The sequence below is a fragment of the Enhydra lutris genome, unplaced genomic scaffold, assembly GCF_002288905.1.
Source record: "Enhydra lutris kenyoni isolate GAN:26980312 unplaced genomic scaffold, ASM228890v2 scaffoldscaffold58, whole genome shotgun sequence".
Taxonomy (NCBI): Eukaryota; Metazoa; Chordata; class Mammalia; order Carnivora; family Mustelidae; genus Enhydra; species Enhydra lutris.
Window position 1 is genome coordinate 17,172,900 of NW_019154142.1, and position 16,313 is coordinate 17,189,212.

The window sequence follows — 16,313 nt, forward strand, 5'->3', positions numbered from 1 at the left end:
GAAGAAAAGATAGATGGTAAACTCCTTGACATCTATCTTAGTGATATATTTGTGGATCTAATGCCAAGGGCAAAGGAAGCAAAAGCAAAAAAGAATGGTTGGGACAACACAAACTAAAAGTCTTCTTTACAGTGAGGGAAACCATCATCAAAAAGAAAAAGCAGGGGAGGAAGCAAGATGGTGGAGGAGTCAGAGACTGAAATAACATCAGATCCCAGTATTTCAGCTAGAGAGTTATCAAACCATTCTGAACACCTACAAACTCAACAGGAGATCAAAGAGAAGAGCAGCAATTCTAGGAACAGAAAATCAACCACTTTCCAGAAGGTAGGACGTGCAGAGAAATGAATCCAAAGTGACAGGAAGATAGACCGTGGAGGGAGGGACCAGATCCCAGCAACTGAGAGAGCCGTGGAGCACAAAATCAGAACTTTTAGAAATCTGCTCCACTGAGGGACATCACTCCAGAGGCTAAGTGGGAGGTGGAGCCCTCACGGGTACAGTGTGGTCTCAGGAACTGCGGGGTCACAGAAAAACCAGGGGTATCTGAGTGTGGCAGAGCTCCCAGGTATCAGAGCAGAGAAGCCGGCTACAGAAACAGAGCTGAGGAGTGCACTCTTAGCTTGGGCTTACCTTAAACTGTGATCTGAGGCACATTCAGGCCACTGCTCTTCGATCAGGGACCCCACACGTGGCAGATCTGGAAAGACCCCTTCCTTCCCTTTACAGAAAGAACAGTGTGGGAGTGCATGACAGGAATCTGTTGCATTTGGAGACTCCAAATGGGGCCATGTGACAGAGATAGAAATGATTGGTCACAGGGTGGGTGAGCACAGAGTGCAGCCAGAGACCAGAGAGATGGGAGGGATTGACTGCTTTTATCTGAGGGCACATTGAAGAGTGGGGCCCTGAGCTCTGGCTCCTATGGAGCCAGAGATTGGGAGGCCACTATTTTCATTCTCCTCTTCCAAAGCTGTATGGAAAGCATTCAAGGAAAAAAAGCTACCGAGAGTAAACCCAAGCAGATTACTTAGCCTGGCCCCTGGAAAGGGCAGTGCAATTCCACCTCAGGCAAAGATATTTGAAAATCACTGCAAGAGGCCCCTCCCCCTGAAGATCAGCAAGAACATCCAGCCAAGACCAAGTTCATCAATCAATGAGAACTGTGGAACTCCAGAGCTAGGGGAAAGCAACACATAGAATTCATAGCTTTTTTTCCCATGATCCTTTAGTCTTTCAAAGTTGATTTTTTAAAATTTAATTTTTTTCTTGTTCTATTTAACTTTTCCCCTTCCCTTTTAAGTTTTTTAAACCATTTATCTCATCAATACCATTTTTAAAAAATCTTTTTAAATTTTCATTTTTATAGTCATATTTTATCCCTTCATTGTATTTAACCTTATTTTTTGTATACATATATGTTTATTTCCTTTAAAATTTTGGGATATAATTTCTTCTAATAGATCAAAATATACCCTAAATCTAGCGAATGGATTTCTTCTAGTCTCCAGCCAGATAACATTCTCTCCTCTTTATATTTTTTTCTTCTTCCAACCAACTCATCATTTCCATTTTTAGAATCTTTTTTAGTTTTCAATTTACAGTCATATCCCATCTCTTCATCATGCTTACCCTTGTTTTTGTATATACATATAAGTTTTTCATTCCTTAAAATTTTGGGAGTTAGTTTCTTCTAAGAGACCAGAATACACCCAAAATCAAGTGGGTGGCTCTGTTCTATTCACCAGTATATATATATTTTTTTTAATTTTTTCCCTCCTTTCTTCTCCCCCCGGATTTGGGTCTCTTCTGATTTGGTTAGCATATATTTTTTTGGGGTCTTTCCCACCCTTTTAGTATTTTGTTCTCTCACTCATATATTCTTATCTGGATTAAATGACAAGGTGGAAAAACTCACCACAAAAAAAAAAAAAAAAGAACAAGAGGCAGTAGCAACAGCTAGGGACCTAATCAATACGAACATTAGTAATATGTCAGAACTAGAGTTCAGAATGATGATTATCAAGGAGCTAGCTGGGCTCAAAAAAAGCATGTAAGGTATTAGAAAAACCCTTTCTGGAGAAATAAAAGAACTAAAATGTAACCAACTTGAAATCAAAAAAGCAAGACAGAAGAAAGAGAAATTAAGTAATTGATCCCATTTATAATTGTACCCAAAATAATAAGATACCCAGGAATAAACCTAACCAAAGAGGCAAAGAATCTGTACTCAGAAAACTACAAAGTACTCATGAAAGAAACTGAGGAAGACACAATGAAATGGATAAACGTTCCATGCTCATGGATTAGAAGAACAAATATTGTGAAAATGTCTATGCTACTTAAAGCAATCTACACATTTAATGCAATCCCTATCAAAATACCATCAACCTTTTTCAAAGAACATAGTTCATCTATGAACATTGTTCATAGAACAAATAATCCTAAAATTTATATGGAACCAGAAAAGACCCTGAATAGCCAGAGGAATGTTGAAAAAGAAACCCAAAGTTGGTGGCATCACAAGTCCAGACTTCAAGCTCTATTACAAAGCTGAAATCATCAGGATAGGATGGTACTGGCACAAAAATAGATACATTGATCAATGGAACAGAATAGAGAGCCCAGGAATGCACCCTCAACTCTATGATCAACTAATCTTTGACTAAGCAGGAAAGAATGTCCAATGGAAAAAAGTCTCTTCAACAAATGGTGTTGGGAAAATTGGACATCCACATGAATAAGAATGAGACTAGCCCATTTACTTACATCACACACAAAAATAGACTCAAAATGGATGAAAGACCTCAATGTGAGACAGGAATCCATCAAAATCCTTGAAAAGAACACAGGCAGCAACCTCTTTGACCTCAGCTGCAGCAACTTCATCCTAGAAATATCGCCAAAGGCAAGGGAAGCAAGGGCAAAAATGAACTATTGGGACTCCATCAAGATCAAAAGCTTTTGCACAGCAAAGGAAACAGTCAATAAAACCAAAAGACAACTGACATAATGGGAGAAAATATTCACAAATGACAGATCAGATAAAGTGCTAGTATACAAAATCTATAAAGAACTTATCAAACTCAATACCCAAAGAACAAATAATCCAATCAAGAAATGGGCAGAAGACATGAACAGACATTTCTGCAAAGAAGACATCCAGATGGCCAACAGACACATGAAAAAGTGCTCCATATCACTCGGCATCAGGGAAATACAAATCAAAACCACAATGAGATATCACCTCACACCAGTCAGAATGGCTAAAATTAACAAGTCAGGAAATCACAGATGCTGGAGAGGATGCGGAGAAAGGGGAACCCTCCTACACTGTTGGTGGGAATGCAAGCTGGTGCAGCCACTCTGGAAAACAGTATGGAGGTTCCTCAAAAGTTGAAAATAGAGCTGCCCTATGACCCAGCAATTGCACTACTGGGTATTCACCATAAAGATATAAATGTAGTGATCTGAAGGGGCACGTGCACCTGAATGTTTACAGCAGAAATGTCCACAATAGCCAAACTATGGAAAGAATCTAGATGTCCATCAACAGATGAATGGATAAAGAAGAAGTGGTATATGTATGTGTATACACACACACACACACACACACATATATATACATATATATATATATATACTATGCAGCCATCAAAAGAAATGAAATTTTGCCATTTGCAATGATGTGGATGGAACTAGAGGGTATTATGCTGAGCAAAATAAGTCAATCAGAGAAAGACAATTATCATATGATCTCTCTGCTATGAGGAATTTGAGAGGCAGGGCAGAGAGCTGTGGGCGGTAGAGAAGGGAAAAATGAAACAAGATGGGATTGGGAGAGAGATAAATCATAAGAGACCCTTAATCTCAGGAAAGAAACAGGGTTGCTGAGGTTGGGCAGGGAAGAGATAGGGTATCTGGGTTATGAACATAGGGGAGGGTATCTGCTATGGTGAGTGCTATGAAATGTGTAAGCCTGATGGTTCACAGATCTGTACCCCTGATACTAATAATACATTATATGTTAATTAAAAAAAACTATGTTTATAATTTAGATGAAATTGAAGAAGAAAAAAAAGAAAAAGGAAAAGCAACCCAACAAGTGGTAGAATATTTTCATAACAGATCATGTCCAATAAAGGATTAATATTGAAAATATATAAAAAACTCATACAACTCAACAATAAAAATTTTTTTAAAAAATAGGCAAGGATCTGAACAGGTATTTTTTTCCAAAGAAGACACACAGTTGGCCAATAGTCATAAGAAAAGATATTCAACATCACTTATGATCAGGGAAATACAAACCAAACCACAGTGAGCTATCACCCCACATTCGTTAGCATGGTTATTATCAAAAAGGAAAGAAATAAGTGTTGCAAAAGATACAGAAAAAAATAGAACCCTCATAAACTATTGGTGGAAACGTAAATTGGTGCAGACACTATGGAAAACAGTACAGAGATTCCTCAAAAAATTAAGACTAGATCTGCTATATGATCTAGAAATTCCATTCTATGTATTTATCCAAAGAACACAAAAGCACTAATTTGAAAAGATATATGCACCCTTATGTTTATTGCAGCAGTATTTACATTAGTCAAGATATGGAAACAATTTAAGTTTCTAACAATGGTTGAATAAATAAAAAGGATGTGGTGTATTCAATGTATTACTCATCCATAAAGAATGAAATTTTGCCATTTGTGAAAACATAGATGGACATTGAGGGTATTATGCTAAGCAAAGTAAGTCAGATGAAGAAAGACAAACATTGTATGATTTCATTCATATGTAGAATCTAAACAAACAAACAAAACCATACAAAAACTTATAGATACAGAGAACAGACTGACGATTGCCAGAAAGGAAAGGGGTTTGAGATAGGCAAAAATGGGTGAAGGGAATCATGTGATGGATGGTAACTAGACTTTTGGTGGTGCTCACTTTTTAGTGTATACAGATGTCAAATTATAATGTTTTATGCCTGAATCTTATATATTATAATACAATTTTACCTCATTTTAGAAAAAATATTTTTAACATTAAAGGATAGTTACTATTATGTTCCCTGTTTGACAGATGAGGAAACTGAGACTTAGAACCTTGAGGCTTAAAAATATAAATCAAGCATTATAAAATATGAATGAATGTATGTATGCAGTTGTCAATGATGGTCACATTCTCTTTGTCCTTCAGTTTCATTATCCAAAAATAAGATTTATACTACAAACCCCACTAAATCATTCATTTAACAAATATTAATCAAACACCTATTATGTCAGTTGCTATGCTTGGAATTTCAGATATGGCAGTGAGCCAAACCTCTTCTGTCCAATATAGTAGTCACTATACATGGTTATTTAAATTTAGTCTTTAATTCATTAGAATTAAATAAACTAAAAAATTAAAGTCCTAAGTCACATTAACCACATTATAGGAACTCAATAGCTACATATGGTTCATAGTTATCATACCAAATAGTGCAAAACAGAACGTTTCCATCATTTCAGAAATACTACTTGATAGCATTGAACCAGATAGTTGTTGATATCTATCTTCCTAGAGTTTGCATTTTAGTGTGGGAGACAGACAACAATTATTCAAATAATTGTATAGTAGTACTGACACATGCCATGGAAAAAAAACTAAAAGTGCATATAGGACCACTAATCAAGAAGCTTAACCTAGTTTAGGGATTAGAGAAGGCCTCACAGAAAAAGTGACATTTTGCCAGAGATCAAGAGGATGAGAGAGCCAGGAAACAGTGGGGAAGGAGACTTTCAGCACTAAGAAAGGAGGGATTTGAGAGGAACAGAGTGGCTGGCGCATAGGAGTACAGGAGGGCTAGGGGCCAGTACCCAGTGAGCTGAAGCCGTCAGCACCGGCTAAAGCAGGTAGAATCATCCTAAAATCAATGAGAAGTGATTAAAGGGTTTATGAGAAGAGTAGCACTTCTGACTGATGTTTTTAGAATTATCACTCTGGTGTGTATTCAGCCAAGAAGTCAGCAAGTGTCTTGGCTTAGCCTGACTCTACATTAATATGCTGAAAATCAGTTCATCTGAAACCAATTTTCTGGGGCAACTCACCTGAAGATCCACTTGCCAAGCAGCCAATTCACCAAATTTACCAAAATTACTAATTTAATAAATGTATATTAATTAACTTCAAGGAAATGTAACACCTTTTGAAAGATGTGGAGTCAACAACTAAAATGCCTGGACGTCTTCAGAGTACAAGATAGTATATGAACAAGCCTCCCACAAGAGCACCCTCTTAGACTCATGAGGAACTTCTTTGCCATTTAACCTGGCACAGGGTAACACCTTAGAAGCACAAATCCTGGTCACAAGCAGTTAAATATCTATCATGGTACCCTGGCCATTTAGGAGCTAGGATAAATCTTAAAGTTCTAGAACTGGTTATTTTGGCTACTCCAAGGACAAAAGAATAGTTCTGCTGCATGGTATAAGGACTTTGGTGGATTAAGGATTCTAGGTGAAATCCTCTGAGACTGTAAGGAATAGAAGAAAAGGATAATGACAGCCTGCACCTGAGAACAGAAGGCTGGTCAATGCTGGGGGAGTTTGCTTGGTCTCCTGGTAAAAACTGCCCACCTTAACTGAAAGAGAAGAGAAATGATAGCGGAGTTAATAAAATATTCTACCTCATAAAGAATCGTAGGGTGATTAATTCATTTTAAGTTTTACAACACAAAATAGTTTTCTTCTAGGAGAAAAAAAGGCAGTATTAATATACAAGTCAGTAAATGAACAGTTTAAGTTCACAGCACAGAGCTGAATGCAGATTGATGATTTTTCAAATAGCCTATGGTAATGATTATGACTGAGTAATGAGGGGAAAAATTGTTATTTTTTGGATAAATTTTGTAAACTTTCTCAGCCTAGAAATGCAAGCATTAACTATCAAGACCAGTTATATCTAGATAAAAATAAGAGAACATTTCAACAGATTTTCTGTTCATTTTTCAATACAAAAGTAGATTTTCTGTGAAATTAATTTGCACAACATTTACAACAATCAGCCAGAGTTAAAAGGAAAAAATAAAACCAAATTAAAGTTCTGAGCCATTGCCTTTGTTTTCCAAGGAGGAGGAAAGAAAAGTTCTCAAAGATTTTAAATACACTTAAAAATTAATATTGGCAGTCTTTAATCTATTTACTTGGCACTTTCAAGATTATAATTAAAAAGATCAATAAATGCATAATAGACACAGGAGAGGACTAAAAGTGACATTCAGCCCATGAGGTCTCTTTTAGATAGAAAAAAAAAAAAAGAAAGAAAGAAAGAGAAAAGGAAAAAAAAAAAGAAGGTCTAATTTTGCTTTCACTGGTAACCATATTCTGAGCCCTCAAGAACCAAGCCATTAACTTTTGTAATTGGAGTGTAACTTACAGGTCAGCACTTCAAATTCACTCTTCCCTATAGCTGAGGAAAAATGGTGAATAAGAAGTTAAATTAAGAGGGTCTATTATTTGTTTTTCCCTGGCAGGCCAGCATGGCCTTGTGTCCATTTCTGCTTCTCTTCGTTCTCTGGAGCAACCTATCAACATTAGGCATATGGCAGGTACTTATGGAAAAATGTGTTGTCTTGACTATTGCACCCTATAAGGTAGGGCTTTCAGCATCTATATCAGTGTTTCTTAATAATGAGACCCAACACTTGCTCCTCCTATACTGAGGCAAATAAAACTTTGCCTATAGGTTTTAATGGCTCTAAAACCTAGAAAAGTCCAAATCTGTTATGTTTTTAGATAATAAGCTTCACCTGAGGCTCTGATTACATTCATACAAAAACATTCCCTATCTTTCTATCAAGGTTTCTGCTAAGAATCTCAGCTTCACTGAGTGTGTTTAAGCTACCATTTTAGAACCAAGACCAAGTAGTAATTTTAAAACATGAAAAAGACCAAAATAATATTTTCTGAAAGAACATTATATACTTGATTATGTGATCCAATGCCAACATTGTGGGAGACAATTTCAGGAATTAAATTGCATGGTGACTTTGATGTGTTGGTGTCCATAGTCCTATACAGGACAACTACCAATCATTTAGAGAATTCACCCAACTGGTTTAACAAAATCATTCAGAATTCAGAAGTGAATTAATTCCCTAGGAACTTTAAGCTAAAACATGTTTAGATCAAATTATGCAGACTATCACAAGAATCTAAAAAGAAAGTGTAAGGAATATTTAATGTAATATAGAATCAAAGAGGCAAGTACTCATCCTTCTGTTGTCAAATGTAAACTTGGATTTTTGCTCAGGATTACTATAACAGGATTAGCAATGGGAACTGCAGAAGTAGTAAATTCATTGTGTGTCTTTTAGCCAATCTAAATTCAGTGTGCCACCACCTGTAAACATGAGCAATAGATTTCTTTTTTTAAATGACCTGGAAAGTATCTAACAGGCTATCCTTGGGGAACTAACACTTTTTGAACTAATTAATCATCAGATGCCTCTGCTGCTCCACTCCACTGAATATGAAAAAACAGTTATTGGACAACAACAACAACAAAAAAAATTCTCTAAGAAAAGAAAGTGTTGATATACCACTTTTGGAGGGCAGACTATTCTGGAAAAATTTCCAAGTCATCTTCAAAATCTTCAGTTTAAACAGTGGACAAAGATCAAAAATATATCTCTACATGAATGCATTTTAACAGTGAAACTGATTTTTTTTTAAAGATTTTATTTATTTATTTGACAGAGAGATCACAAGCAGGCAGAGAGGCAGGCAGAGAGAGAGGAGGAAGCAGGCTCCCCTAGAGAGCAGAGAGCCCGATGCGGGGCTCGATCCCAGGACTCTGAGATCATGACCTAGCCGAAGGCAGCGGCTTAACCCACTGAGCCACCCAGGCGCCCCCAACAGTGAAACTGATTTAAACAGTTTGATTTCGTTGGTACTTTAAAAGAAACATGGACCAAGCTAGATAATGAATACTAAGAATATTAAAAGGAAAAGGTATTTTATAGTGGCTAGAACCCTAGATGAGACGGAACTTCAAAGGGGATTGACTTCTATTTGGGGCCTTACAATGAACCACCTTCATGATTCTGGATAATTTACTGCTCCGTTTTTCAGGATCCCAAGGTATGAAAAGAGAAGGTGAGACTAGATGATCTTTAAGATCCCCTCCAGCCCTAACCTTCTATGAAATGTCAACATTTTCAGAACTATTTTTTCTTTCATATCTGTACAGTTTTGTCAATATTTAGGCCACTATATAAGAACTATGGTTTGTGTTTAGCATTTACAATCAATATGTGAATTTTCATTATTATTTAGCTACATATCTCTGAATCCTGACACTTTTTATTCTCTCACATACTTTAATAACAAACAAAGCAATCTTTATGAGACTAAGAAAGACTTAAAAAGGTGCTAATAATCAGAGACAGATATCAAATGAAAGATACTTTGAATATGTTATAAGCATCCTCTTCTTTGGACTTCAAAGCACAACAAATTTTTCTTATTCACTATATTCTTATGCTCTTCTCCTTATTTTAAGAATACTGAGATAGGTTTAACAAATGGAAGATGCACAAGAATTGTGCAATTTATCATAAGAACCTGTGAAATGAGAACGCAAACAATTGCTCAGCTGTTCACTATAGGAAGCCACATAAGAGTGTAGTGTGGTGAATGTAATAGGTACAAAAATCTGAAGACATCTGCCAACAGGGCAATTGGAAATAAAATCCATATGTATAACAACCACTCTGCCAACAAGGACCATGAATAAGGAGACCACAAAATGCAAGTCCACCCTAAACAGTACAGTACACACAAATAACATGATGTACTTTCTTGGTAACAATAAAAATAATTAATATTCTTCAAGAATTTACCATAAATTGTTAAGAACTGTGATAAATACTTTAAATAAATTTTTCATTATAAAGGCCAGAAAGCTCTCATTACTCACATTCCCTTGTACCTAGAATTCCAGATGCAATTGAGATATTAGCAATTAGATGACATGACACAAATTCAGTACTTATTTAAGTTAAACAGAGACTTGATGCACAAGACAACCATTTTTTCCTGGGTCAGGTCTAGGAACTGTGGTGTGGCTCTGGAGTCTAAAAGAGTCTTGATTTCCCAGCCTGCTAATTTTAGTATTTTTTAAATTTTCTTGTCAGAACTATTCTGAAACATCATTCTTGAAGTCTCCTTAGAGGCCCAATCAAACTCCCAATCCTCCTAGAATTCCAACATTTTCTAAGCACATAATTCCTTGTATTTTTCTTTTTGCTTAAAAATAGGTGAAGTGGTTTCTATTGTTGCAACTGGACCTTGACTACTACAGTTTATCAGAAATAACTGTAGATGAAATACTCAAAGATTAATTTCTGAGTCTACTTAAGTGAGAACCTGGCTCCAAAAAATGTTATATATTGGTAGACCATGGTCTCTAGTAGTAAAACAGATATTTCACTTACCACCTATGGTCACCTGGAATGAAGTGCCTTTGGAAGGTACAACTATAATGAAATAGTAGCAATTTCTGAAAGACTATGATGAGCATAATGATGCAAGGATGATCAGGTAGATTAGTTGTCTATAACTGCACTATAGATGCAAAGGAAGAAAAATAGCAGGCTCTAACATAAAGTCTTTGTTTAAGCCATAAGCAGAAAAAAGAAAATTTCCTTGCCTTATAAGATTGAATCTCTTCTCTCTGTTGTCACAGAACTGATTAGCTAAATCAAAAAAAGAATTGATACTTTAGTTGCTGAATTTCAAAAAAGTCCTATATTTCTTATGTGAAAACTAGAAACTTGCTTAAAAAAGAGTAGAAACTTGAGAATTTGGTTACAATTGATTAAGATGATAATTGGGATTTTTAAGATATCTTTGAGTACACAGTACCCCCAGATCCTAACAAACCTTTGAATCAACAGAGACCTCCTACCCTGACTGATGAGGCCAATTCGACTCTGCACAAAGAACTGGAAATGGCCTGACTTGAGGATGCTAACTTTTAAAGGGATGCCGATTTTTCACATGCCACACCCTACTTTCTTCCAGATCTAAGTCAAATGTCAGCATGTCATCAGTATGACTAAATTTTAGTGAAACCTAAAATCATTTGTGACATAAAATAATCTGGTAGAGAATGCTAGAAAAGTCTTGTAATATATGGAAGGGGAAATTCAAGACTTAGAAAAATAAAAATGGAGTGAGTTAATCACATGCAACCACCTCTTATTTTTTCCAGTCCAGCACACTACCTTCACAAAGACATTAACACCTGAATTGTCGAAGGAGCACCAGTCTCCTCAGAAAACACTGTCAACTGTCATCTAAAGGGAGGGAGGAAGGAGCCATTTCATGTTGCCACCAAAATGAATTCCTTGACTTCAGCAGGCAGGATAAGATCTAAGGGTAGCAGAGACTTAATTACAAGAGGCAAGGAGAATACTTTTACCATAGTAGGTATTAGGGCTAGAAGGACCATCAGAATGAAATTGATAATGACTAACTGACAATAGGGTCCTTATAACTAAATAAATGAATAGCCTTACTTAATCTGTATAATGAAAACCTCCAGGTCCAGTAAACAGAGGCTTGACTAGTCACCCTGATAGAAAAATCACAGCTTCTCACTTAGAAGGCAAGGTAGTGATATGGAAGAACCTATGATGATATCACCTCTCGGTCTTCCCCAAAGTAACCACAGCCATTTATTGCAGTGACTATACACTTAGCAAGGAGAAATACTCAGATCTTTTAAACATTTCCAACAGGGGCTCTGGGCTAAAATCAATTATTGGGGACCCACTGTGATCTACTAATCAGAGTAAATGCTTATGATAGTCATGTAATGAACCAAGTTTTGGTCCGAGCCCACATCTCACACAGGTCGGTGTGCCTGAAAACTCATTCTTTAGTTATTTCCACTTACAGAGTGTTACAGTAGAAATAGACATTCTTGACAGCTGGCAAAATTCCAACAATTGTTGAAATTGGCTCTGATATTCTCTCTTGGCTCTGACCTTCTTTCTTCTCTCATATCACTTGTTCTAGAGGAACCACCTGCCATGTTATGAGGAAACCCAAACAGCCTATGGAGACGCTCATGTGGCAAGGAACTGAGCCATTTGAGTGAGCCATCATTGGAAGTGGACCTGTTGATTTCCTAACTGCAGGACAGACCTTGAGCCAGAACCACTTAGTTGAATTCCTGACCTAATAAATCTTTTCTCAACTCTAGCTAAACATCAAATCTACCACCTTTTAAATTATACATGACCCTGACTCAGATTCCTAGATTCTGGTAAAAGATCTGGGGTGAGAGTTGGCTATTTGCAATAAAAACAAAATAAAAGATGTTTTGGTTTATAACTAGGATATTGAATCACTATTCCATACTGATGTATATTTCACCTGATCCCAATTCTTATAGTTTTTGTAACATTATTTCTTAGGTTATCTTAAATACAAGTAAGAAAAAGGCAAGAAATCAATCATAAAGAAATAGATCACTAAATCACTTTAATGTGTAAAAGGAAGTCCCTAGAGCCATGTATAGAAGAACACAGGAAATTTCACTGTATTTTCTGTTTCTTCTTCCCCCCATTCTCCGGCCACATTTATTTGGGTGAAATCAGGGCAAAATTAAGCTAAGGTATGACTTTAAAGGACAGAGATTATACATGGGCAACTTGGATGACTATTAGAGAGATGAAAACAGAGAATGGCATTTCTTTGCTCTGACTAGCAAATTAGTGCACTAGGTTTGGGATTCAGTTGTCTCTCTGTATCTGCCAATCCTCTCTTCTCTGCCAAGCTGTCTTCACGCAAAGTTTTCCAACCACAAGAAAAGAGTCAGCTGTCACAAATTGCTTCATCCTTGGGACAGCTACTCAATCTCAAATTCTTATAATATATGACAGGATCAATAAGCTAACATCTGGGAAACCTACATTTGGGTGCTGATCTACAAATATCCTATTGCAGGTATGGACACCAGTGACTTTTTTTTTTTTTTTTCAAATTTTATCTATTTGACAGAAGAGATCACAGAGAGGCAGGCAGAGAGAGAGGGGGGTAGAAGCAGGCTCCCTGCAGAGCAGAGAGCCCAACGCGGGGCTCCATCCCAGGACCCTGGGACCATGACCCGAGCTGAAGGCAGAGGCCTCAACCCACTGAGCCACCCAGGAGCCCCTGACTTCTAATCTAATATAAAAGGGAATCACCCAATTCCATCACCAAATATTATAAAATTTAATGGAATTAAGCAATCTCTAATCAGAAGTTTAGGCAAGAGACATGGAAAAGAAAGAGTTCCCTAATAACTAAGTGTGATTAAAACAAGGAGTGCTTTAAGCAAGAGTCCCAAGAGTTTAGTTCTGTGTGTTTTTCCAAACCCTTTCCCACATAATACTGCCTTTCTGAGATGCTCAGTGCCCTAATCTACCACACACCCTCTATAAAACTGGGATCCTATTTTGGCAGACCTTACCTGGTTTGACACAGTTCAAATTCTTAATACATCCATTTGTTTCAAGGGATTGCAGGTTGCTGATCAAAGAAGACATCTTGTGGGAAGGTAACACAGTAAGCTATATTCAATTAACAACTTCAACAGAGATTGCTGAGGGAATGTTATGCAGGACAGTTCATTTATGAAAGCTAGTGAATGAAAATGGATGCCATCTTACTATCTTCTTATGCCCATGCCAATGGACAGTTATACCAAGGCACATAGCTGATAAGTAATCACACCCATTTTTATAGCCTCTCAGCTTAGATTAAATCTGCATTTCAGGTTTAGATTTTTCAAATCAAGATTCTTCTAATCTGAAAAAGTACATCCTTAGATAAATGTCTTAGCAGCTTAGACTCATAACAAAGTACCATAGTCTGGGTGCTTCTTAAGCAATGTAAATTTATTTTCCCACAGTTCTGGAGGATGGAGGTCTGAAATCAGGGTGCCAGCATGGTCAAATCCAAATGAGAGTTCTCTCCTTGGCTTGTCGATAGCTGCTTTCTTGCTGTACGTTCATTCACATAGCCCTTTCTCTGAGTTCATGTGTAGAAAGAGAGAGCAAGGTCTCAAGAGTCTTCTTTTAAGAGCACTAATTCTATAATGAGGACCTCATTCTGATCTCCTCTAAACCCAATTACCTCCCTAAAACCCCATCTCTAAATACTATCATACTGGAGCTCATGGCTTCAATGTATGAATTTTGAAGTGACAAAATCCATCCATAGCAGCAAAGTAGAAACTTTTTAGTAATTTATACTATCATGATTATATGCACAGTCCAGTAAGGAAAATAACAATGTTCATTCTGTTCCCACTTGCTAATCTTTTCCTCATATTTTTAAATTGAGCATCAAGTAAACTTCCAAGATTAATTCTGCCTTTCCTCTACTCATATATATTCAATAAACACTTGAATTGATTTTAGGTGCTCATATTTAGTATAAGTTTTCCAAGAATAAAAAACTATTTTTCAAATCCTTTAGTAAATCTCCACGGTATTGGGTTTTATAGTCTTCCTGTAGTAGATGATAATGAATGAGAAATTATTCAAAGGAAATTACTAATTTTTTCTACTGTGTCATTTTCAAATCTCCTTTTTTCAAGAAATTTATATTTATTAAGGTATCAAGCACTGTGTTAGTACTGAGGAGAAGCAATGAATGAAATCCATGTGCCCTCCTTTATAGAGCTAAAAGCCTAGATGGGGAGATAAATACACAATTAAAATTAAAATTGTGATGGCCATCTTCAGAAAAAGAACAAAATAAAATGGAGATAAAGTTGTGATAGACATTGTGAAGAAAAAGTAGATTGACAGATTACAGTGGGGACTTGATTTAGAACAAAATTCAAGTTGGACTCCTCTGAAAAATCCACGTTACAAGAGATCTGAATGATAAGCAGGTACTAGCCAGGCAAAAGGACAAATTCCAAGCAAAGGGAATAGGACAGGAAAAGATGCCAAAGCAGTAAGGAGCTTAGCCAGCCCCCTTGGGTAAATGAAAAAAGAACATGTGGCTAAAATGAGAGGGAAAATGGATTATGATGAGGCTGGAGAGTTATACAGGGACCACTTAAAGATTCAGTTAGAGGGGTTTAGATTTATTCTAAATGTATTGCACTGACATTGAAGAGCTACTGCAGGGAGTGCTGCAGTTTTAGATCACTCAGGGCTGCTATATGCAGAGTATGTTGATGGGAGACAAGAGGAAATAGACTATCAACTTTGCAAACTTCCACAGAAGACAGTTTAGAGAAAAAAAAGATATTTGCTTAGACTACAATGATGACAGTGGATATTTGAAAACATAGACAGATTCGGGGCATATTTAAGAAATATATTCCAGAGGAATCAAAAGGGAGGTGTAGAGCTTGAACATAATTGCTTTCACACAATACCTACAGACATTATGTGCTTTCCATAACTCCTAAGACTCACAAAGATATCTTTATGTCTAATTGCCCCTTTACCTTTTGTCTAATTGTTCAACTAAAACCTAGATTTGTTTATCTTTGTGCAACAACCAGAGCAGCATGATACTCATATTAGAGTCTCTTAAATTCACTTGATAGAGTTCTACCTAACAAGATTTTGGGGTTCTTAGTGAGTCAGTATTACAAATATTGAAGGAGAGTGTCACAAGGGACAGACTTTTAATTCAGTTTAAAAGAACCTGACATTCTCTTTAAATGGCATTCTTTCCCAAAAGTTAATATCAGTTTTGAGGAACTGGAATTGGAACCTCACAAAATTAACCTCAAATACAAGCTTCTGGCAACCACCAATATCCCTAACTTCACTGAAACATATCTCTAAATTTTCAATGAGAATATAAATGCACTTTAATGTTGCAAATAAGATTTCTATGTGAAACATGCAGGACTTCCAAATATACATAGAATACATAGGATAAGGTTGCAAATAAAACAGTTTAATAGTCAGGTCCTTACTGCCTCTGAATATGGAGATATAAACTTCCTTGGTCCTAACCTATATCATCAGAAAAAAATGCCAAATTGGAAAAAATTGGTAAAATAAGTCATAATCAAAATAAGTCATCAAAATATAACATCCTTTAACTTTAAAAATCATGCTAACTTTTCTCTCTTCTAGAATGTCAACTGAAAAAGAAACAAGTTGAATTGCACAGCTACAGATATTCTTTTCTATGTTTTCCTTGCTAGAAAGGGAATAGATTTTTTTTTTAAAGAAAATAAGGGGGGAAACTAGTCAAGAGGAAAGAGATTCCGAAAGGATTTATATATATATATATATA